Source organism: Triticum aestivum, chromosome 5A, assembly GCF_018294505.1.
Source record: "Triticum aestivum cultivar Chinese Spring chromosome 5A, IWGSC CS RefSeq v2.1, whole genome shotgun sequence".
In the NCBI taxonomy this organism is placed as follows: Eukaryota; Viridiplantae; Streptophyta; class Magnoliopsida; order Poales; family Poaceae; genus Triticum; species Triticum aestivum.
Genome location: NC_057806.1, coordinates 543,518,407 through 543,541,654, shown reverse-complemented (window position 1 = coordinate 543,541,654; position 23,248 = coordinate 543,518,407).

Below are 23,248 nucleotides of genomic sequence, written 5' to 3'. Positions count from 1 at the left end.
GCATTGCGTCGATTAAGAGGTGTAGCTATGGTTCGAATACGACCAAGCCCCCAAGTGATTTCCCTAGTGCCCTTATGCTTTATCAAGAGGTGTAACTATGATTCGAACCCATAGCCCCCAAGTGACTTTCCTTGGTGGCCTTATGCCTATCAAGAGGTGTAGCTATGGTTCGGATATGACCAAGCCCCCAAGTGATTTCCCTAGTGCCCTTATGCCTATCAAGAGGGTATAAGCTATGGTTCGGATACGACCAGAGCCCCCAAGTGATTTCCCTGGTGGCTTTAAGTCTATCAAGAGGTGTGACTATAGTTCAAACATAGCCCCCAAGTGATATTGTGAGCTGTGCTCAAGGGATACCCATGTTTGAGTTGTGCTGTGCAGCAGACTCTCTTTGGCCCCTTATGATAATACTGGTTTGATAGCCGGATTACCGAAATATCCAGAGCTATGCTCTGATGATAATATTGGCTTGATAGCCGGAATCAAGAGGGTAGTAGCGTTGTGTTCTCTTTGATGAATACACCTATGTTTGAGCAGGAAACTCCCAAATGATCAATAATATGATAAACCAATAAGGCAGGATACCCATGTGTGAACCGCGCATCATGGCAGCAAGTTCTCTTTGGCAACCTTTTTTCTGAGAACTCGAACTTGCGAGAGATGAATTCTTTTTTGAACCAGAAATTCTTTAAACCGGATATTGAGAGCTTCAAAACTCTGTGTGAGACAACTTTCCCTTGAACCGGATTTTTAAACCGAGATCCTTCTTTTTAAGCCGGAAATTTTTTATGGCCTTTAAATTTGCACCAATATGGCGTTTTAGGGTCCTGCATTAGATAACTTTGCAAGCCGGAGTAATTGCTCTTTTGAAGAAGGCAATATGTAATATAAAATATATTGGATGGATTTCACCTGATATATCATGCCAAGGGTTATCCACCATAGAGGTGATGATCACCATGGCGACGCTGAAATTAATCATGGCCGAGTCGGCCGCGGCATTGCAAGCTAGTGCGGACGAGCGGTAATCCGCACAGACGGCGAGTCAATCGCAAGCGTGATCCCGCCGAATTGTTGTAGAGCAAGTTGCACGAACGGCGACTTGCACGCACCCGTTCAACGGCAAACAGGTGCGGACACCGGCGTATATTTCATAAGCATAGCATGGCACCACTTTTATAATGAGTCATTGTCCCTGCATACAGAAAATACGTAGAGTAGAATATTTCTCAGAAGAAATTAAAAAATAGACTGCGCAAATAGCACCTGATTTATCATAGACGACGGATGATCCATGTGTCACATCCACCGGATACCAAGATTTGCCGTAGTATTTCCTATGTCCACGAATGCAGTGGTAGCCTCGAGAGATGTGATGTTTGTCTAAGCTGATGCCAGAGCAGCAGCAGGCACACACACACCTGATACAACCGATAGCCACCACCCTCCTTTCCTCCCATACTTTTGTCTAGATGTGAAGGAACAGTAGCCTTTTAGCTCCACGTAATATGCATATAACGCCAAAGTATGTCCGTGTTTTTCTTTGACAATATGCTGAAATTTCATGCCCTGTCTCTTTCTGAATATAATTGTTCCTCTCTTCTTTTTGCATGAACAGCTAATCTCCTTTCCACATTACTTAGTTTGACTCGGTTTGTTGCTTGCGTCTCTTTTGAACATCAACTCCTTTTACCTCCATTAGGTGACTTAATCAGGTTCCTTAAACACAAGTCCAAACCGGAAATTCAGCCTATTTCATTGCGACACCCGCCAGACTTAGTGCTTCTGCGGCTTTCTTTATGCGTCTATGCTCAAACTGTGTTCAACAGTTATTCTATTAATAACAGGCAAGGCACTCCTGGAAGAAAATCGGAGAGCAGAACCACAGCCATGCAGTTATTTAGCGAAGGTGCAGCAGAAGTAGGCGGGAACTCAACAAAGGCTCTAGTAGGAAAAAACGGCCCGTAGCGCGCCAGGGAGGAACTAAGGTCGCAGCAGCGGCTTAACGAGGTAACGGCAGCCCAGCACGGTGCAAGGCGAGGCGGCTCTGGGGCCCCCGGTAAGATGGAGCAGAGCGATCCAGCGACCGGGTATAGACGCGGTGGACCGTGATACGTCTCCAATGTATCTATAATTTTTGATTGCTCCATGCTATATTATCTACTGTTTTGGGCAATATTGGGGTTTATTATCCATTTTTATATTATTTTTGGGACTAACCTATTAACCGGAGGCCCAGCCCAGATTTGCTGTTTTATGCCTATTTCAGTGTTTTGAAGAAAAGGAATATCAGACGGAGTCGAAACGTAACGAAATCAACTAGAGAAGTTATTTTTGGAACGAAAGCCACCTGATGGACTTGGACCCCATGTCAAGGAAGGAAGGAGGTGCTCACGAGGCTGGGGGCGCCCCCCCCTAGGGCACGCCCCCTGTCTCGTGGGGTCCTCATGGCTCCCCTAACGTACCTCATGCACCCATATATACCTACGTGACCTAAAACTTCCAAAACAGAGATTAGATCGGGAGTTCCGCCGCCAGAAGCCTCCGTAGCCACCAAAAACCAATCTAGACCCGTTCCGGCACCCTGCCGGAGGGGGCAATCCCTCTCCGGTGGCCATCTTCATCATCCCGGTGCTCTCCATGACGAGGAGGGAGTAGTTATCCCTCGGGGCTGAGGGTATGTACCAGTAGCTATGTGTTTGATCTCTCTCTCTCTCTCGTGTTCTTGAGTTGATACGATCTTGATGTATCGCGAGCTTTGCTATTATATTTGGATCCTATGATGTTTCTTCTGCCCTCTACTCTCTTGTAATGGATCGAGTTTCCCCTTTGAAGTAATCTTATCGGATTTAGTCTTTAAAGACTTGAGAACACTTGATGTATGTCTTGCTGTGGATATCTGTTGTGACAATGGGATACCGCGTGCCACTTGATGTATGTTAAGGTGACCAACTTGCGGGTTCATGAACCTATGCATAGGGGTTGGCACACGTTTTCGTCGTGATTCTCCGGTAGATCTTTGGGGCACTCTTTGAGGTCCTTTGTGTTGGTTTAATAGATGAATCTGAGATTGTGTGATGCATATCGTATAATCATACCCACGGATACTTGAGGTGACATTGGAGTATCTAGGTGACATTAGGGTCTTGGTTGATTTGTGTCTTAAGGTGTTATTCTAGTACGAACTCTAGGGTTGTTTGTGACACTTATAGGAATAGCCCAACGGATTGATTGGAAAGAATAACTTTGAGGTGGTTTCATACCCTACCATAATCTCTTTGTTCGTTCTCCGCTATTAGTGACTTTGGAGTGACTCTTTGTTGCATGTTGAGGGATAGTTTTATGATCCAATTATGTTAGTATTGTTGAGAGAACTTACACTAGCGAAAGTATGAACCCTAGGCCTTGTTTCAACACATTGCAATACTGTTTACGCTCACTTTTATCACTTGCTACCTTGTTGTTTTTATTATTTCAGATTACAAATACCTATATCTACTATCCATATACCACTTGTGTCACCATCTCTTCGCCGAACTAGTGCACCTATACAATTTACCATTGTATTGGGTGTGTTGGGGACACAAGAGACTCTTTGTTATTTGGTTGCAGGGTTGCTTGAGAGAGACCATATTCATCCTACGCCTCCTACGGATTGATAAACCTTAGGTCATCCACTTGAGGGAAATTTGCTACTGTCCTACAAACCTCTTCACTTGGAGGCCCAACAACGTCTACAAGAAGAAGGTTGTGTAGTAGACATCAAGCTCTTTTCTGGCGCCGTTGCCGGGGAGGTGAGTGCTTGAAGGTATATCTTTAGATCTTGCAATCGAGTCTTTTAGTTTCTTGTTTTATCACTAGTTTAGTTTATAAAAGAAAACTATAAAAAAATGGAATTGAGTTTGTCTCATACGCTTCACCTTTTTAATATCTTTCATAAGTATGATGGAAAGGATAATTGTGCTCAAGTGCTAGAAGAAGAAATCTATAAAATGTTTGGCACTAAATATTTGAATGATGAGCATGATTGCAATGTTGTTAGTACGAATTCTTTGAATATCAATAATACTAATGATGATTGCACTAGTTATGATGAAAATTCTTCCTATAAACATGTCAATTTTTGTGGAGTAGACTAGGTTTGCAAGTACACACCAAATAGGGAAGATAGATATTGCAAGAGGCATAAGTACTTAGAAACCAAATCGTTGCAAGAAAGCCTAGATGAGTGTGCTGAAAGATTCAATATTTTTCGTGCCCCTTGTGAACTTTGCAATGAACATGGTCATTTAAAGCTCCAATGCTATTTGTTTCATGATTAAGTCGTGTCCAAACATTGTGATAATTTGATTACCCTTGAGCATCATAAAGAGCTTAGCCTTCTTTTGGGTTATGAAGAAATGAAACGTATAACTAAGGGCATTCCAAAGTTTAATATTGATAGAGTTCTTGATTTTGATCTAGAGAAAATTTATATGTATTGTGCGGTGAATTGCATTGATAATCCTTATATTGCCAACTACATAAAGAAAATAAAACAATTAGAAGATTAAGAGAATACTAATGAAAGGGAAGAGACTTCCCAATATCCTCCTATTATTTCTTATGATGAATCAGGCAACGAGGAGGAGCCTCCTATTCAACCAATCTCATTAATAAGGAGCTCCAAAAAGAGGATTGAACCCACACATGATGTGGTGAAGAAGAAGAAAAGAAAAAGGAAGAGAGGTAAAAAGGTATCTCTTCCAAATAAAGTTGCTCCTATTACTATTGTGCCTAATGAAAATATAATTGTGGAAGATAATGATACTTCTTATGATCTTGAAAATCTTTTTGGCACTTGTTTGGAAGAATATAATAATTGCTATACTATTGGTGCTATCCATGCTATTAATTATGAGAGTGAATATGCTTATGATATGAAAAGGCCCAAGCTTGGGGAAGCTATGTTTGCTGAGGATGACATATTTGAGAATATATTTGCTGCAATTAATGTTTGTCCCAAGCATGGGGAAGCTATGATTAATGAAGACGATATTTTTAGTCTCCCAAGTTTTGATATGCAAGTTTATAATGATGATAGCATGCCTCCTACTTATGATAATTATTGTGATGAAACTTATACTATAAAAAGTAGTGATGATTATATTTATAAAACTTGTCATGATTATGATTACTCCTTCTCTGAACATTACTCTTTTAATATGGAAACAATTTATAGTATTCGAGTTTCCTATGATACTCCCACTATTCCGAATGATAAGAATTTTGCTTATGTGGAGAGTAGTAAATTTTCTATGCTTGTAGCTCATGAAAAGAATGCTTTAGGTGCTGGTTATATTGTTGAATTCATTAATGATGCTACTTAAAATTATTATGAGGGAGGAACATATGCTTGTAGGAATTGCAATAATATCAAGTTTCCTCTCTATGTGCTTAAAATTTTGAAGTTATGCTTGTTTTACCTTCCTATGCAAGTTGATTATTGTTCTCATAAGTTGTTTGCTCACAAAACCCCTATGCATATGAAGCATGTTAGACTTAAATGTGCTAGTCATATTCTTCATGATGCTCTCTTTATGTTTCAGTTCTTATCCTTTATGTGAGCATCATTGAAATCACCATGCCTAGCTAGAGGCGTTAAACGATAGCGCTTGTTGGGAGGCAGCCCAACTTTATTTTTGTTCCTTGATTTTTGTTCCTGTTTAGTAATAAATAATTTATCTAGCCTCTGTTATGACTGAGTTTTTATGTTTTAATTAGTGTTTGTGCCAAGTAGAACCTTTGGAAGACTTGGGGAAAGTCGTGTTGATCATGCTGTAAAAAACAGAAACTTTAGCGCTCTCGAGAATTGCTGACATTTTTATTTGGAGAGTGATATTTAGTTAATTCTTTTTGCAGAGGATTAATAGATAAATTCCTCAGGTCCAGCAATTTATTTGAGAATTTTATGAGTTCCAGAAGTATACGTTTGATCCAGATTACTACAGACTGTTCTGTTTTTGACAGATTCTGTTTTCATTGTGTTGTTTACTTATTTTGATGAATCTATGGCTAATAAAATATTTTATAAACCATAGAGAAGTTGGAATAGAGTAGGTATAACACCAATAAATAAAGAATTAGTTCATTACAGTACCTTGAAGTGGTGATTTATTTTCTTATACTAACGGAGCTTACGAGTTTTCTCTTAAGTTTTGTGTTGGGAAGTTTTCAAGTTTTGGGTAAGGATTCGATGGACTATGGAATAAGGTGGCAAGAGCCTAAGCTTGGGGATGCCCCGGAAGGCATCCCCTCTTTCGTCTTCGTTCATCGGTAACTTTACTTGGGGCTATATTTTTATTCGCCACATGATATGTGTTTTGCTTGGAGCGTCAATTTATTTTGTTAGGATTTTCCTGCTGTTATTTAGAATAACGTTTTGCATATTTTATTTCAATAAAACTGGCATTGATAGCATTTACTATGCCTATGTTACAAGTATACATGTTGCTGTGTGAAAACAGAAAGTTTACCGCTGTTGCAATAATTACCTAGAAAAGTCAGAATGTGATAAAATGTTGAAACCTTTTGCATATTAAGATCTGATAAATTTACTACATTGGGAATTTTATTTCATAATTTTTGGAGCTAGGGAAGTATGGATGTTGCAGCATTCTTTACAGACTATCCTGTTTAGGCAGATTGCTGTTATGTTTGCATTGTTTGCATATGTTTGCTTCTTTAATGATTCTATTTGACGATAGGACTATTGAAAATGCAGAGGCATTTAGTATGCAATGTTGAATACTAATTTTAGTGATTTGCTACAGTAGAGTATGGTAAGGTTTTGGCAATGGTTTATACTAACTTATCTCACGAGTCCTTGTTGAGTTTTGTGTGGATGAAGCTTTTGAGATTTAGGGAGACCGTGATATGAGAGGAATTAAGGAGACACAAAAGCTCAAGCTTGGGGATGCCCAAGGCATCGCGAGATAATATTTCAATAAGTCTCAAGCATCTAAGCTTGGGGATGCCCCGGTTGGCATCCCACCTTTCTTTTTCAACAATTATCGGTTAGTTTCGGTTGATCCTAAGTCTTTTCTTCTTCACATGATGTTTGCTATTATTAGATGTCATTTTATTTAGCTTTGCTTGCTGTTTGAATAAAATACCAAGATCTAAAATTATTAAATGTTAGAGAGTCTTCACATAGTTGCATAATTATTCGACTACTCATTGATCTTCACTTATATCTTTCGGAGTAGTGTGTCATTTGCTCTAGTGCTTCACTTATATCTTTTAGAGCATGGTCGTAGTTTTATTTTGAAAAAATAGATGAACTCTCATGCTTCACTTAGATTATTTTGAGAGTCTTAAATAGCATGGTAATTTGCGTAAAATCTTAATATGCTAGGTATTCAAGAATAATAAAATTCTCTTATGAGTGTGTTGAATACAAGGAGAAGTTTGATACTTGATAATTGTTTTGAGATATGGTGATGGTGATATTAGAGTCATGCTAGTTGAGTAGTTGTGAATTTGAGAAATACTTGTGTTGAAGTTTGTGATTCCCGTAGCATGCACGTATGGTGAACCGTTATGTAACGAAGTTGGAGCATGAGGTGTTTATTGATTGTCTTCCTTATGAGTGGCGGTCGGGGATGAGCAATGGCCTTTTCCTACCAATCTATCCCCCTAGGAGCATGCGCGTAGTACTTTATTTCGGTAACTAATAGATTTTTGCAATAAGTATGTGAGTTCTTTATGACTAATGTTGAGCCCATGGATTATACGCACTCTCACTCTTCCACCATTGCTAGCCTCTCTAGTACCGTGCAACTTTCGCCGGTACCATAAACCCACCATATACCTTCCTCAAAACAACCACCATACCTACCTATTATGGCATTTCCATAGCCATTCCGAGATATATTTCCATGCAACTTTCCACCTTCCGATTATGACACGCTTCATCATTGTCATATTGCTTGCATGATCATGTAGTTGACATCGTATTTGTGGCAAAGCCACCATTGATAATTCTTTCATACATGTCACTCCTGAGTCATTCCACATCCCGGTACACCACCGGAGGCATTCATATAGAGTCATATCTTGTTCTAAGTATCGAGTTGTAATTCTTGAGTTGTAAGAAAAATAAAAAGTGTGATGATCATCATTATTAGAGCATTGTACCAGTGAGGAAAGGATGATGGAGACTATGATTCCCCCACAAGTCGGGATGAGACTCCGAATGAAAATAAATAAATAAAAGAGGCCAAAGAAGCCCAAATAAAAAAAGAGAAAAGAGGCCAAAAAAAGGAGAAGGCCCAAAAAAATAAAAATAAAAATATATTAAAAAATGAGAGAAAAAGAGAGAAGGGACAATGCTACTATCCTTTACCACACTTGTGCTTCAAAATAGCACCGTGATCTTCATGATAGAGAGTCTCCTATGTTGTCACTTTCATATACTAGTGGGAATCTTTCATTATAGAACATGGCTTGTATATTCCAATGATGGGCTTCCTCAAAATTCCCTAGGTCTTTGTGAGCAAGCGAGTTGGATGCACACCCACTAGTTTCTTTTGTTGATCTTTCATACATTTATAGCTCTAGTGCATCCGTTGCATGGCAATCCATGCTCACTCACATTGATATCTATTAATGGGCATCTCCATAGCCCGTTGATACGCCTAGTCGATGTGAGACTATCTTCTCCCTTTTTTTCCTCTCCACAACCACCATTCTATTCAACCTATAGTGCTATGTCCATGGCTCACGCTCATGTATTGCGTGAAGATTGAAAAAGTTTGAGAACATCAAAAGTATGAAACAATTGCTTGGCTTGTCATCGGGGTTGTGCATGATTTAAATACTTTGTGTGGTGAAGATAGAGCATAGCCAGACTATATGATTTTGTAGGGATAGCTTTCTTTGGCCATGATATTTTGAGAAGAAATAATTGCTTTATTAGTATGCTTGAGGTATTATTATTTTTTTGTCAATATGAACTTTTGTATTGAATCTCTCGGATCTGAATATTCATATCACAAGTAAGAAGAATTACATTGAAATTATGCCAACTAGCATTCCACATCAAAAATTACATTTTTTATCATTTACCTACTCGAGGACGAGCAGGAATTAAGCTTGGGGATGCTTGATACATCTCCAACGTATCTATAATTTTTTATTGCTCCATGCTATATTATCTACTGTTTTGGTCAATATTGGGCTTTGTTATCCACTTTTATATTATTTTTGGGACTAACCTATTAACCGGAGGCCCAGCCCAGATTTGCTGGTTTATGCCTATTTCAGTGTTTTGAAGAAAAGGAATATCAGACGGAGTCGAAATGGAACGAAATCAACTAGAGAAGTTATTTCAGGAATGAAAGCCACCCGATGGACTTGGACCCCACGTCAAGGAAGGAACGAGGTGCTCACAGGGTGGGGGAGCCCCCCCTAGGGCGTGCCCCATGTCTCGTGGGGCCCTCGTGGCTCCCCTGACGTACCTCCTGCACCCATATATACCTACGTGACCTAAAACTTCCAGAACAGAGATTAGATCGGGAGTTCCGCCGCCAGAAGCCTCCGTAGCAACCAAAAACCAATCTAGACCCGTTCTGGGACCCTGCCAAAGGGGGCAATCCCTCTCCGGTGGCCATCTTCATCATCTCGGTGCTCTCCATGACGAGGAGGGAGTAGTTCTCCCTCGAGGCTGAGGGTATGTACCAGTAGCTATGTGTTTGATCTCTCTCTCTCTCTCTCGTGTTCTTGAGACGATCTTGATGTATCGCGAGCTTTGCTATTACATTTTGATCCTATGATGTTTCTTCCCCCCTCTACTCTCTTGTAATGAATCGAGTTTCCTGTTTGAAGTAATCTTATCGGATTGAGTCTTTAAAGACTTGAGAACACTTGATGTATGTCTTGTCGTGGATACCTGTGGTGACAATGGGATACTGCATGCCACTTGATGTATGTTAAGGTGACCAACTTGCGGGTTCATGAACCTATGCATAGGGGTTGGCACACGTTTTCGTCGTGATTCTCCGGTAGATCTTTGGGGCACTCTTTGAGGTCCTTTGTGTTGGTTGAATAGATGAATCTAAGATTGTGTGATGCATATCGTATAATCATACCCACAGATACTTTAGGTGACATTAGAATATCTAGGTGACATTAGGGTTTTGGTTGATTTGTGTCTTAAGGTGTTATTCTAGTACGAACTCTAGGGCGTTTGTGACACTTATAGGAATAGCCCAACGGATTGATTGGAAAGAATAACTTTGAGGTGGTTTCATACCCTACCATAATCTCTTCGTTCGTTGTCCACTATTGGTGACTTTGGAGTGACTCTTTGTTGCATATTGAGGGATAGTTTTATGATCCAATTATGTTAGTATTGTTGAGGGAACTTACACTAGCGAAAGTATGAACCCTAGGCCTTGTTTCAACACATTGCAATAACGTTTACACTCACTTTTATCACTTGCTACCTTGCTGTTTTTATTATTTCAGATTACAAATACCTATATCTACTATCCATATACCACTTTTATCACCATCTCTTCGCCGAACTAGTGCACCTATACAATATATCATTGTATTGGGTGTGTTGGGGACACAAGAGACTCTTTGTTATTTGGTTGCAGGGTTGCTTGAGTGAGACCATCTTCATCCTACGCCTCCTACGGATTGATAAACCTTAGGTCATCCACTTGAGGGAAATTTGCTACTGTCCTATAAACCTCTGCACTTGGAGGCCCAACAATGTCTACAAGAAGAAGGTTGTGTAGTAGACATCAGCCCAGCAGAGAGCTTAAGGCAGAGGCAGCTCACACGAATAGGTGGCGATGTGTCACCGGGGATGTGGTCGGCGGCTCAGCAGTGCCCCGACAGATCCATGGTGGCGTAGTGGATCGACGGCAGCAACTGAAGGCCGGCCGTAGAGACGGCGGTGGAGGCGTTCAAGTGGAGGCTCAGAGGGAATCCCACGGTGGCTTGTCGCAGTGAACCCAGGTTGCAGTCATTGACTCCAAGTGATTGTCCTCCTCAAAACTTGAGTTTGTAGTTGACTCGATCCTAATACCAGAAATAGTAGCAGTAGCGACGTAACCCGGCGACTCTGGAGGGGCGTCGGCAAGGCGGTTTAAGGCGAGGCCATGCGCGGCTCGGGGCCGCCGTGGCGACTCATGGGTTGGGATTGGTCCTACGGAGCTGACCCGACCTGGGCATCAGTTTAAAGCGGGATGGCCGGCTTAAGGTGAGGCCGGCTTGACCCGGTTCGGAGCAGATGCCACGATGGCGACTCGAGGGCGCATTGAGCGCAACAAAGGCCGACCCGTGTATAGCAGACGTGAGCGACAAGGCAGCGCTTAGCACGGGGGCGATGGAAGTAGAAGGTAACCCGGCAACGCGGCGGTTTAGAGGTGCAGCAGCAGTGACGAGGGCAACTAAACCGGCTCATCTCACGATTTGGTAACAGCAAATGCCAGCTCGGCAGCTTGGCCGTAGGTTAGTGATGATACGGCAGCGGCTTCAAGCCGGAGCAAGTCACAGCCGCGTGGCTCAGGCGCGGCCGGCGAAGCGGCCAGGGCAGGTTGCCGGAATGAGGCGTGGTCAAAGTTTTGGATTTCGTCCGAGAAAACCGTAATTCCAGTGATTTTCGTCCATCCCGTTCTGGCCCGGTAAAAGGGTGTACCGGCCCAAAAAATTCGGCCATTTTTAAATTCACAGCCCAGCCCATGGTCTGCTACAGCCCACACAAACCCCCATGTGGTATAAAAGCACAAATTCACCTCCTCCCACTACCAGAAAAACTTGTTTTGCCGACGGCCCCCGTCGGCATATATGGGCATACCCCGACGGCTCAATAAAAGCCGTCGGCGTAGAAAGGCCGTCGACGTATAACCATCTAAGCCGTCGGCGTTTCTCCGAATATACCGACGGGGGCCGTCGGCATAGAGCAGGCCGTCGGCATATCACGTGGGCCCGTCTACCCGGGCGGCCACGGCAGTTTGACGGCGTCAGGCTACGCCGACGGGCTAACGGTGGCCGTCGGCATAGCTACGTCGACGTCATCGATCCGCCGCGCCGCCACGTCATCAATCCGCGTCATTCGCCGGTCCAGTGGGGTGGCATTTCTATGCCGACGGCTAGGCCATCGGCATAGGCCTGGCCCATGGTTTTTGCCACGTCATTGATCCCTGCCCTACGCCACGTCATCGATCCAGGGCTCCACCGTTCCGTGGCCGTAGCTATGCCGACGGCTTTGCCATAGGCATAGATTTCTAATAATATTTTTATATTTTTTGTATTCTCTCTTATTATTTTTTATTTTTTTCCAATACTAATTTCATTAACTTAAATGTACAGAAAACATATATCGATTGCCCCCAAATGGGCCTTCTTCCGTAGTGTCACGGAGAGGTTAGAGGGGACGGGCCGGGTACCTGTGGGGGGTAGCAATGCCGCCAGGTGTTGCGGTGGGCCCTCCTATGATTGTGGAAACGTGGTGGCAGGCGCAGGCAGGCGGCTCCGGGGTGTGCCCCCTCCCCCCTCACGGGCGTCGATGCCACCGTGCCCCGGAGGGGGGAAACGGCCACGTTGGGCCGACGCAGAGGGAATCTTGGGGTGGGTTGTGCCGGGACTGTGTTGGGGGATGTAGCTATGGCTGGGCTATGACAACAAGGTGAAAAGGTCCACCGGTCAAACTACGTCCATCGGAAGTCAAAGGGATAGACTCGGCGGTCGTCTGTGTCAGGGTTAGACGGGACGGGGTACCTGGGGGATAGCAATGCCGCCAGGTGTTGCGGTGGCCCTCCCACGGTTATATAAGCATGGTGGCAGGCGTAGGCACCCGGCAAGCGGCTTGTATGAGGTCCCGGTGCGACGCTCCGGTGGCACTGCTACCCCTCTAGGGCTCCCGTCCCGCCTAACCCTGTAGCGTTTCACCACGGGATCTACCCCTTTGACTTTGCACGGACGGGCTTTGAGCAGTAGATGTATCCACCTGGTTGTGTAAGGTCAGCCCATAGGCCCACGGCAACATCTGGCCCGGATGTTGCTCCAAAGTGTTCCTATGGGCTGACCTAACACAACCGGGTGGGAAGGTCCACTGGTCAAAGCCCGTCCGTGCAAAGTCAAAGGGCTAGATCCCATGGTCAAACGCTACAGGGTTAGGCGGGACGGGGGCACTCGGGGTAGCAATGCCACCGGAGCGTCGCACCGGGCCCTCATACATGCGGGGTGGTGTGGTGGCATGTCCGAAGAGGCGGGACGCGTCTCCGGGGCGTGGCCCCCCCTCACGGACGGCGATGACACGGTAGTAGATGTTCTGCGGTAACGATGCGGCGTCAATATTACTAAATACTCGGAGCGCGATAAAATCATGAGTTTTTTTGCACGACGTGGGCACATGTGCTGTAGGAACGATGGTATTTATTCATAATTTTTGGTGATGGAGAAGTATCCGAAAAATTCCCTCTACGCGGATTGCCCTTCGCGCGTCTACGGTTGTGGCCGGCGGCCTCCGGGGGCTAGCATGCCGCCAAATCTTGCGTAGGCGGCCTCTCACAAGTCTGGAAGTGTTGTGGCGGTTGCAAACGCCCGTCACGCGTGTCCGGGGTGTGCCCCCCCTCACGGACGGCGCCGCTGCCGGCACCTGGAGGGGGGAAACGGACGCGTGGGTTCTACACGGAGGGGATCTTGCTGTGGGTCTGGCCCGGATGTTGCTCCAAAGTGTTCCTATGGGCTAACCTAACACAACCGGGTGGGGAGGTCCACTGGTCAAAGCCCGTCCATGCAAAGTCAAAGGGCTAGAGCCCGTGGTCAAACGCTACAGGGTTAGGCGGGACGGGGGCACTAGGGGTGTAGCAATGCCACCGGAGCGTCGCACCGGGCCCTCATACATGCGGGGTGGTGTGGTGGCATGTCCGAAGAGGCGGGACGCGTCTCCGGGGCGTGGCCCCCCCTCACGGACGGCGATGACACGGTAGTAGACGTTCTGCGGTAACGAAGCGATGTCAACATTACTAAATACTCGGAGCGCGATAAAATCATGAGTTTTTTTTGCACGACGTGGGCACATGTGCTATAGGAACGATGGTATTTTTTCATAACTTTTAGTGATGGAGAAGTATCCGAAAATTACCTCTACGCGGATTGCCCTTCGCGCGTCTACGGCTGTGGCCGGTGGCCTCCGGGGGCTAGCATGCCGCCAAATCTTGCGTAGGCGGCCTCTCACAAGTCTGGAAGTGTTGTGGCAGTTGCAAACACCCGGCACGCGTGTCCGGGGTGTGCCCCCCTCACGGACGGTGCCGCCGCCGGCACCTGGAGGGGAGAAACGGACGCGTGGGGTCTACACGGAGGGGATCTTGCTGTGGGTCTGGCCTGGATGTTGCTCCAAAGTGTTCCTGTGGGCTGACCTAACACAACCGGGTGGGGAGTTCCACTGGTCAAAGCCTGTCCATGCAAAGTCAAAGGGCTAGATCCCGTGGTCAAACGCTACAGGGTTAGGCGGGACGGGGGCACTGGGGGGTAGCAATGCCACCGGAGCGTTGCACCGAGCCCTCATACATGCGGGGTGGTGTGGTGGCATGTCCGAAGAGGCGGGACGCGTCTCCGGGGCGTGCCCCCCCCCCTCACGGACGACGATGACACGGTAGTAGACGTTCTGCGGTAACGTTGCGGCGTCAATATTACTAAATACTCGGAGTGCGATAAAATCATGAGTTTTTTTGCACGACATGGGCACATGTGCTATAGTAACGATGGTATTTTTTCATAATTTTGGTGATGGAGAAGTTTCCGAAAAATTACCTCTACGACGATTGCCCTTCGCGCGTCTACGGCTGTGGCCGGCGGCCTCCGGGGGCTAGCATGCCACCAAATCTTGCATAGGCGGCCTCTCACAAGTCTGGAAGTGTTGTGGCAGTTGCAAATGCCCGGCACGCGTGTCCGGGGTGTGCCCCCCCTCACGGACGGTGCCGCCGCTGGCACCTGGAGGGGGGAAACGGACGCGTGGGGTCTACACGGAGGGGATCTTGCTGTGGGTCTGGCCCGGATGTTGCTCCAAAGTGTTCCTATGGGCTAACCTAACACAACCGGGTGGGGAGTTCCACTGGTCAAAGCCCGTCCGTGCAAAGTCAAAGGGCTAGATCCCGTGGTCAAACGCTACAGGGTTAGGCGGGACGGGGGCACTGGGGGGTAGCAATGCCACCGGAGCGTTGCACCGAGCCCTCATACATGCGGGGTGGTGTGGTGGCATGTCCGAAGAGGCGGGACGTGTCTCCGGGGCGTGCCCCCCCCCCTCACGGACGACGATGACACGGTAGTAGACGTTCTGCGGTAACGATGCGGCGTCAATATTACTAAATACTCGGAGTGCGATAAAATCATGAGTTTTTTTGCACGACATGGGCACATGTGCTATAGGAACGATTGTATCTTTTCATAATTTTTGGTGATGGAGAAGTATCCGAAAATTACCTCTACGCGGATTGCCCTTCGCGCGTCTACGGTTGTGGTCGGCGACCTCCGGGGGCTAGCATGCCGCCAAATCTTGCGTAGGCGGCCTCTCACAAGTCTGGAAGTGTTGTGGCAGTTGCAAACACCCGGCACGCGTGTCCGCGGTGTGCCCCCCTCACGGACGGTGCCGCCGCCGGCACCTGGAGGGGGGAAACGGACGCGTGGGGTCTACACGGAGGGGATCTTGCTGTGGGTCTGGCCTGGATGTTGCTCCAAAGTGTTCCTGTGGGCTGACCTAACACAACCGGGTGGGGAGTTCCACTGGTCAAAGCCTGTCCATGCAAAGTCAAAGGGCTAGATCCCGTGGTCAAACGCTAGAGGGTTAGGCGGGACGGGGGCACTGGGGGGTAGCAATGCCACCGGAGCGTTGCACCGAGCCCTCATACATGCGGGGTGGTGTGGTGGCATGTCCGAGGAGGCGGGACGCGTCTCCGGGGGGTGCCCCCCCCCTCACGGACGACGATGACACGGTAGTAGACGTTCTGCGGTAACGATGCGGCGTCAATATTACTAAATACTCGGAGTGCGATAAAATCATGAGTTTTTTTGCACGACATGGGCACATGTGCTATAGTAATGATGGTATTTTTTCATAAGTTTTGGTGATGGAGAAGTATCCGAAAAATTAGCTCTGCGCGGATTGCCCTTCGCGCGTCTACGGCTGTGGCCGGCGGCCTCCGGGGGCTAGCATGCCGCCAAATCTTGCGTAGGCGGCCTCTCACAAGTCTGGAAGTGTTGTGGCAGTTGCAAACGCCCGGCACGCGTGTCCGGGGTGTGCCCCCTCATGGACGGCGCCGCCGCCGGCACCTGGAGGGGGGAAACAGACGCGTGGGGTCTACACGGAGGGGACCTTGCTGTGGGTCTGGCATGGATGTTGCTCCAAATTGTTCCTATGGGCTGACCTATCACAACTGGGTGGGGAGGTCCACTGGTCAAAGCCCGTCCGTGCAAAGTCAAAGGGCTAGATCCCGTGGTCAAACGCTACAGGGTTAGGCGGGACGGGGGCACTGGGGGTAGCAATGCCATCGGAGCGTCGCACCCGGCCCTCATACATGCGGGGTGGTGTGGTGGTATGTCCGAAGAGGCGGGACGCGTCTCCGGGGTGTGGCCCCCCCTCACGGACGGCGATGACACGGTAGTAGACGTTCTGCGGTAACGATGCGGCGTCAATATTACTAAATACTCGGAGCGCGAGAAAATCATGAGTTTTTTTGCACGACGTGGGCACATGTGCTATAGGAACAATGGTATTTTTTTCATAATTTTTGGTGCTGGAGAAGTATCCGAAAAATTCCCTCTACGCGGATTGCCCTTCGCGCGTCTACGGCTGTGGCCGGCGGCCTCCGGGGGCTAGCATGCCGCCAAATCTTGCGTAAACGGCCTCTCACAAGTCTGGAAGTGTTTTGGCGGTTTCAAACGCCCGGCACGCGTGTCCGGGGTGTGCCCCCCTCACGGCCGGCACCGCCGCCGGCACCTGGAGGGGTTAAACGGACACGTGGGGTCTACACGGAGGGGATCTTGCTGTGGGTCTGGCCCAGATGTTTCTCCAAAGTGTTCCTATGGGCTGACCTAACACAACCGGGTGGGGAGGTCCACTGGTCAAAGCCCGTCCAGGCAAAGTCAAAGGGCTAGATCCCGTGGTCAAATGCTACAGGGTTAGGCGGGACGGGGGCACTCAGGGGTAGCAATGCCACCGGAGCGTCGCACCGGGCCCTCATACATGCGGGGTGGTGTGGTGGCATGTCCGAAAAGGCGGGACGCGTCTCCGGGGCGAGGCCCCCCTCACGGACGGTGATGACACGGTAGTAGACGTTCTGCGGTAATGATGCGGCGTCAATATTACTAAATACTCGGAGCGCGATAAAATCATGAGTTTTTTTGCACGACGTGGGCACATGTGCTATAGGAACGATGGTATTTTTTCATAATTTTTGGTAATGGAGAAGTATCCGAAAAATTCCCTCTACACAGATTGCCCTTCGCGCGTCTACGGTTGTGGCCGGCGGCCTCCGGGGGCTAGCATGCCGCCAAATCTTGCGTAGGCGGCCTCTCACAAGTTTGGAAGTGTTGTGGCGGTTTCAAACACCCGGCTCGCGTGTCCGGGGTGTGCCCCCCTCACGGACGGCACCGCCGCCGGCACCTGGAGGGGGTAAACGGACGCGTGGGGTCTACACGGAGGGGATCTTGCTGTGGGTCTGGCCCGGATGTTTCTCCAAAGTGTTCCTATGGGCTGATCTAACACAACCGGGTGGGGAGGTCCACTGGTCAAAGCCCGTCCGTGCAAAGTCAAAGGGCTAGATCCCGTGGTCAAACGCTACAGGGTTAGGCGGGACGGGGGCACTGGGGTCGCAATGCCACCGGAGCGTTGCACCGGGCCCTCATACATGCGGGGTGGTGTGGTGGCATGTCCGAAGAGGCGGGACGCGTCTCCGGGGCGTGAACTCCCCTCACGGACGGCGATGACACGGTAGTAGACGTTCTGCGGTAACGATGCGGCGTCAATATTACTAAATACTCGGAGCGCGATAAAATCATGAGTTTTTTTGCATGACGTGGGCACATGTGCTATAGGAACGATGGTATTTTTTCATAATTTTTGGTGATGGAGAAGTATCCAAAAAATTCCATCTACACGGATTGCCCTTCGCGCATCTACGGCTGTGGCCGGCGGCCTCCGGGGGCTAGCATGCCGCCAAATCTTGCGTAGGCGGCCTCTCACAAGTCTGGAAGTGTTGTGGCGGTTGCAAACGCCCGTCACGCGTGTCCGGGGTGTGCCCCCCCTCACGGACGGCGCCGCCGCCGGCACCTGGAGGGGGGAAACGGACGCGTGGGTTCTACACGGAGGGGATCTTGCTGTGGGTCTGGCCCGGATGTTGCTCCAAAGTGTTCCTATGGGCTAACCTAACACAACTGGGTGGGGAGGTCCACTGGTCAAAGCCCGTCCATGCAAAGTCAAAGGGCTAGATCCCGTGGTCAAACGCTACAGGGTTAGGCGGGACGGCGGCACTTGGGGTGTAGCAATGCCACCGGAGCGTCGCACTGGGCCCTCATACATGCGGGGTGGTGTGGTGGCATGTCCGAAGAGGCGGGACGCGTCTCCGGGGCGTGGCCCCCCCTCACGGACGGCGATGACACGGTAGTAGACGTTCTGCGGTAACGAAGCAACGTCAATATTACTAAATACTCGGAGCGCGATAAAATCATGAGTTTTTTTTGCACGACGTGGGCACATGTGCTATAGGAACGATGGTATTTTTTCATAACTTTTGGTGATGGAGAAGTATTCGAAAAATTCGCTCTACGCGGATTGCCCTTCGCGCGTCTACGACTGTGGCCGGCGGCCTCCGGGGGCTAGCATGCCGCCAAATCTTGCATAGGCGGCCTCTCGCAAGTCTGGAAGTGTTATGGCAGTTGAAAACGCCCAGCACGCGTGTCCGGGGTGTGACCCCCTCATGGACGGCGCCGCCGCCGGCACCTGGAGGGGGGAAACGAACGCGTGGGATCTACACAGAGGGGATCTTGCTGTGGGTCTGGCCCGGATGTTGCTCCAAAGTGTTCCTATGGGCTGACATAACACAACCGGGTGGGGAGATCCACTGGTCAAAGCCCGTCCGTGCAAAGTGAAAGGGCTAGATCCCGTGGTCAAACGCTACAAGGTTAGGCGGGACAGGGGCACTGGGGGTAGCAATGCCACCGGAGCGTCGCACCGGGCCCTCATACATGCGGGGTGGTGTGGTGGCATGTCCGAAGAGGCGGGACGCGTCTTCGGGGCGAGGCCCCCCGTCACGGACGGTGATGACACGGTTGTAGACGTTCTGCGGTAACGATGCGGCGTCAATATTACTAAATACTCAGAGCGCGATAAAATCATGTGTTTTTTTGCACGATGTGGGCACATGTGCTATAGAAACGATGGTATTTTTTCATAATTTTTGGTGATGGAGAAGTATCCGAAAAATTACCTCTACGCGGATTGCCCTTCGCGCGTCTACGGCTGTGGCCGCCGGCCTCCGGGGGCTAGCATGCCGCCAAATCTTGCGTAGGCGGCCTCTCACAAGTCTGGAAGTGTTGTGGCGGTTTCAAACGCGCGGCACACGTGTCCGGGGTGTGCCCCCCTCACGGACGGCACCGCCGCCGGCACCTGGAGGGGGTAAACGGACGCGTGGGCTCTACACGAAGGGGATCTTGCTGTGGGTCTGGCCCGGATGTTGCTCCAAAGTGTTCCTATGGGCTGATCTAACACATCCGAGTGGGGAGGCCCACTGGTCAAAGCCCGTCCGTGCAAAGTCAAAGGGCTAGATCCCGTGGTCAAACGCTACAGGGTTAGGCGGGACGGGGGCACTGGGGGTCGCAATGCCACCGGAGCGTCGCACCGGGCCCTCATACATGCGGGGTGGTGTGGTGGCATGTCCGCAGAGGCGGGACGCGTCTCCGGGGCGTGAACCCCCTTCACGGACGGCGATGACACGGTAGTAGACGTTCTGCAGTAACGATGCGGCGTCAATATTACTAAATACTCGGAGCGGATAAAATCATGAGTTTTTTTTGCATAACGTGGGCACATGTGCTATAGGAACGATGGTATTTTTTCATAATTTTTGGTGATGGAGAAGTATCCGAAAAATTCCCTCTACGCGGATTGCCCTTCGGGCGTCTACGGCTGTGGCCGGCGGCCTCCGGGGGCTAGCATGCCACCAAATCTTGCGTAGGCGGCCTCTCACAAGTCTGGAAGTGTTGTGGCAGTTGCAAACGCCCCGCACGCGTGTCCGGGGTGTGCCCCCCTCACGGACGGTGCCGCCGCCGGCACCTGGAGGGGGGAAACGGACGCGTGGGGTCTACACGGAGGGGATCTTGCTGTGGGTCTGGCCTGGATGTTGCTCCAAAGTGTTCCCGTGGGCTGACCTAACACAACCGGGTGGGGAGTTCCACTGGTCAAAGCCTGTCCATGCAAAGTCAAAGGGCTAGATCCCGTGGTCAAACGCTACAGGGTTAGGCGGGACGGGGGCACTGGGGGTAGCAATGCCACCGGAGCGTTGCACCGAGCCCTCATACATGCGGGGTGGTGTGGTGGCATGTTCGAAGAGGCGGGACGCGTCTCCGGGGCGTGCCCCCCCTCACGGACGACGATGACACGGTAGTAAACGTTCTGTGGTAACGATGCGGCGTAAATATTACTAAATACTCAGAGTGCGATAAAATCATGAGTTTTTTTGCACGACATGGGCACATGTGCTATAGTAACGATGGTATTTTTTCATAATTTTTGGTGATGGTGAAGTATCCGAAAAATTACCTCTACGTGGATTGCCCTTCGTGCGTCTACCTCTGTGGCCGGCGGCCTCCGGGGGCTAGCATGCCGCCAAATCTTGCGTAGGCGGCCTCTCACAAGTCTGGAAGTGTTGTGGCAGTTGCAAACGCCCGGCACGCGTGTCTGGGGTGTGCCCCCTCATGGACGGCGCCGCCGCCGGCACTTGGAGGGGGGAAACAGACGCGTGGGGTCTACACTGAGGGGATCTTGCTGTGGGTCTGGCCCAGATGTTGCTCCAAATTGTTCCTATGGGCTGACCTAACACAACCGGGTGGGGAGGTCCACTGGTCAAAGCCCGTCCGTGCAAAGTCAAAGGGCTAGATCCCGTGGTCAAACGCTACAGGGTTAGGCGGGACGGGGGCACTGGGGGTAGCAATGCCACCGGAGCGTCGCACCCGGCCCTCATACATGCGGGGTGGTGTGGTGGTATGTCCGAAGAGGCGGGACGCGTCTCCGGGGGGTGGCCCCCCCTCACGGACGGCGATGACACGGTAGTAGACGTTCTGCGGTAACGATGCGGCGTCAATATTACTAAATACTCGGAGCGCGAGAAAATCATGAGTTTTTTTGCACGACGTGGGCACATGTGCTATAGGAACAATGGTATTTTTTCATAATTTTTGGTGCTGGAGAAGTATCCGAAAAATTCCGTCTACGCGGATTGCCCTTCGCGCGTCTACGGCTGTGGCCGGCGGCCTCCGGGGGCTAGCATGCCGCCAAATCTTGCGTAGACGGCCTCTCACAAGTCTGGAAGTGTTGTGGCGGTTTCAAACGCCCGGCACGCGTGTCCGGGGTGTGCCCCCCTCACGGACGGCCCCGCCGCCGGCACCTGGAGTGGGTAAACGGACGCGTGGGGTCTACACGGAGGGGATCTTGCTGTGGGTCTGGCCCGGATGTTTCTCCAAAGTGTTCCTATGGGCTGACCTAACACAACCGGGTGGGGACGTCCACTGGTCAAAGCCCGTCCGTGCAAAGTCAAAGGGCTAGATCCCGTGGTCAAACGCTACAGGGTTAGGCGGGACGGGGGCACTGGGGGTAGCAATGCCACCGGAGCGTCGCACCGGGCCCTCATACATGCGGGGTGGTGTGGTGGCATGTCCGTAGAGGCGGGACGCGTCTCCGGGGCGAGGCCCCCCGTTACGGACGGTGATGACACGGTTGTAGACGTTCTGCAGTAACGATGCGGCGTCAATATTACTAAATACTCAGAGCGCGATAAAATCATGAGTTTTTTTGCACGACGTGGGCACATGTGCTATAGAAACGATGGTATTTTTTCATAATTTTTGGTGATGGAGAAGTATCCGAAAAATTCCCTCTACACGGATGGCCCTTCGCGCGTCTACGGCTGTGGCCGGCGGCCTCCGGGGGCTAGCATGCCGCCAAATCTTGCGTAGGCGGCCTTCTCACAAGTCTGGAAGTGTTGTGGCGGTTTCAAACGCCCGGCACGCGTGTCCGGGGTGTGCCCCCCTCACGGACGGCACCGCCGCCGGCACCTGGAGGGGGTAAACGGACGCGTGGGGTCTACACGGAGGGGATCTTGCTGTGGGTCTGGCCCGGATGTTGCTCCAAAGTGTTCCTATGGGCTGATCTAACACAACCGGGTGGGGAGGTCCACTGGTCAAAGCCCGTCCGTGCAAAGTCAAAGGGCTAGATCCCGTGGTCAAACGCTACAGGGTTAGGCGGGACGGGGGCACCGGGGGTCGCAATGCCACCGGAGCGTCGCACCGGGCCCTCATACATGCGGGGTGGTGTGGTGGCATGTCCGAAGAGGCAGGACACGTCTCCGGGGCGTGAACCCCCCTCACGGACGGCGATGACACGGTAGTAGACGTTCTGCAGTAACGATGCGGCGTCAATATTACTAAATACTCAGAGCGCAATAAAATCATGAGTTTTTTTTGCACGACATGGGCACATGTGCTATAGGAACGATGGTATTTTTTCATAATTTTTGGTGACGGAGAAGTATCCGAAAAATTACCTCTACGCGGATTGCCCTTCGCGCGTCTACGGCTGTGGCCGGCGGCCTCCGGGGGCTAGCATGCCGCGAAATCTTGCGTAGGCGGCCTCTCACAAGTCTGGAAGTGTTGTGGCAGTTGCAAACGTCCGGCACGCGTGTCCGGGGTGTGCCCCCCTCGCGGACGGTGCCGCCGCCGACACCTGGAGTGGGGAAACGGACGCGTGGGGTCTACACGGAGGGGATCTTGCTGTGGGTCTGGCCTGGATGTTGCTCCAAAGTGTTCCTATGGGCTGACCTAACACAACCGGGTGGGGAGTTCCACTGGTCAAAGCTCGTCCGTGCAAAGTCAAAGGGCTAGATCCCGTGGTCAAACGCTACAGGGTTAGGCGGGACGGGGGCACTGGGGGGGTAGCAATGCCACCGGAGCGTTGCACCGAGCCCTCATACATGCGGGGTGG